The sequence below is a fragment of the Cervus canadensis genome, chromosome X (genome assembly GCF_019320065.1).
Source record: "Cervus canadensis isolate Bull #8, Minnesota chromosome X, ASM1932006v1, whole genome shotgun sequence".
NCBI classification, from domain to species: Eukaryota; Metazoa; Chordata; class Mammalia; order Artiodactyla; family Cervidae; genus Cervus; species Cervus canadensis.
In genome coordinates, this window is record NC_057419.1 from 142,786,533 (window position 1) to 142,789,436 (window position 2,904).

The following is a 2,904-nucleotide window of genomic DNA, read 5'->3' on the forward strand; positions in this document are numbered from 1 at the left end:
CAGAGAGTCCCAGAGAGCAGCACCAAAGGAGGAACTCCCCGGCTGAGTACCCAGGAGCCCCGGGAGCAAACGCCCACAGATTGGGTCCTGCAGCCGGTGGGAGATGGCTCTGGACCACGTGGTGCATCTAGAGAAGTTTAGAGCATGTGACAGCAGGCAGTGGGCATGGCTGCTCGTCTCCCTCTGCCCCCAGGAAAGGTCTCAGAATGTACCAGGGAGTGGGTTACACCAAACTCCCAAGGGTGGCTGCCTCGGGTGGGAGGGTAGGGTCAGGACCCCAATGTGATCTGTGAGGCTGCACGGGATGGCCGAGATAGTGGCAGTGCAAACCCCATGGAAGATGCCCCAAGTGGAAGGCAGGCAGAGCCGAGAAAGAAGAGGCAGAAGGAAAACCAGAAGTCAGCGGTTCTGAAGCTCAATGGAGGGCAAGGATCCAAGTGAAAAGCAGGAAATGGAAGAAAATACTAGAAACGCATGAAAATGGTTAGAAGGACCCTGGGCCCCATCGTTCAGCCCAGGTGGCGGTGGGCAGCCTCCAGGTCACTTAGAAGAGAGGCAGCTACGGTTCGAGGGCCACGTGGACCTGCAAACACCAGGAACCTAAGCCCCGCTGATAAGGGGCTAGTTACGTGGCTGTCTGGGGGCTCGCTTGGGAACTGGAATTCCCTCATTTCTATTTACCCAAAGATTTCCCCTCATGGAGGCCTTCAAAGGCGAGAGGAAAATGCTTACCTGTGGGATGCGGCCAATTTTAAGTGCCGAGAAACAGAACCTCCTTTGTCCTCCAGCCTTTGATGAAACGCATTTGGGGTTTGGGCATTTCCTCTCGGCCATGTATTGTGACTATGAATGGCTCTGGTCAAGTTTAGTTTGGTGAATTTCCTGTGAGCGGTGGTGACAGCTGCACTGTTTGGTTTCTGAATGCACACTTCAACTACTTTAATTTTTATTCTGAGTACTTTTAGAATACATGTTTATAAGGCAAAATATCTGAAGTAGCTATTGCAGATATTAAGATTTGACAAAGGTAGCTGATATGTACACAAGAACCCCAAAAGCTACAAGGAAAAAGACAGACATATAGAAATCCATGACTAGGGAAAACCTGCAACCACCTTCCTTTAAGATGCCCACAAAAGCAAAAGACAAATGAAAATAAGAAAACGTGTATCATCCATATGACAGGTGAATGGCTAATATAATATAAAACAAGCTTCTGCAAACTTTTGGAAGAAAAAGTCCAAACTGAGGAAAGGATATAAACATCTTACAGAAGAACAAATCCTAACTTTCAATAGAAAGCACAAGCACGAGTTGTGCACAAGTGTGTGTGTGTGTGTGTGTGTGTGTGTGTGTGTGTAGAGGGGCACGAGTTAAAGTCAAAGCAAGATCTTGCCTCGCCCCCATCAGATTGGCACAAAATGAAAAAGCCTGTGACACCTTGCCTGTGGCTGGGGACCCCGGGAGTCCTCTCTGACCACCGTCAAAAACATTTTTGTGGGAAATACAAGTGTCAGTGGGAAAGGCAACCCGGGTGTCCTCTGAGTCGCCTCCTGAGGCTGACTCAGAGGAAGACAAGCTCCAGGGCACAAATGCAGGAGGTCAGGTGAGGGCAGCTTGCATAGACGCAGCTGCAGCCATGCCCAGCACCAACTGGGAAAGACAGGTGTGGTGGGGGGTGAGTCCGATGTCGGGGCAACCACAACCCTGACTGAGCTCTCAGGTGGCTTGTCTTCCCTGCCGTGAGCCTGGATACCTGCGTGATCAGAGCGAAACCGTTATCGCTACTTTTGGTGGGGGTAGGAAGGGGCCAGGTGGCCACGCCACGGTCACCGCCCCCTGGGAGAGGTGAGGTGGCCCCGAGGACAAGGCTTTGGGCCCAGAGGCCGGCCACCTGACTTTCTGATGCTCAGTGATGAAATTTGCAGCCCAGTCGAACATCTAAGAGTTTCAGTTTCTGCGAAACGAGGGGGTTGGCACAGATGCTGAGATCCCGCCCAGCTAGGGAACTTCTAAACCATTAGGCCAAATGTGGGGAGGGGCCCATCTGCCAACCACTGGCTTCTCTGTTGTCCTCCAGCATCTCACACAGGGCTGGGGCTGGGCTTGGACCAGCCCCGAAAGGCAGGACTCACCAGGGCTGGAGGGGACACAGGAAGCTGCGTGGCAGACGCTGGCCACCCTTTGAGAAACGCTGATCAAATACATGGGCCAGAGAAGGAAGGTTCCAGGCCTCTGGCATTGGTTGGATTGGCTCAATGCAGGGTCATCTGATTTGGCAAATGAAGTCAGGACACCCGGTTAAACCTGAATCTGAGATAAGCAATGAACATTTTTTTAGTATAAGCATGTGTTGTGCGACACTGGAGACCCAGTGGTCCTGAAATATCATTTGTCATCCTGTATTTCATCGGACCATGTTAGGTGGGAGGCTTGCCAGGAGGCAGTGGCTTTGGGCTTCTGGGGGTTTCGGCCCCCCCCTGAAGTGTCCCTTCCACACGAGTCTCTTTTTTGGGCGGAGTCCACCCTGCCAAGGGTCTCCCCAGGCCCCAGAGTGGAAAAGACCCCTGCGGTTCCCCACTCACTCTCCCCACCTGCACACAGTGGTGTGTGTAGATCTCCTGGTCTCAGTGTGCCACCTGTTTCCTGTGGGGACCCAGCTTGACGCAGGAGTGGAACAACACCCAGAAGGTTCTCAGGGTTATTTATTAAATGGGAATTGGTTTAAAACAACAACAACAACAACAACTAAATATGTTATGGGTACTTGTGGCTCAAAGGTATGGAATGAATGAGGCTATGCAAAGTCCCAGTTCTCAGGGGACCCACACTGTCAAGGAAGGAAACAGCAACTCTGAGAGAGACAGCAGAGCAGAGGGGAGTTAGAGCCCCCCCCCCCCCCGC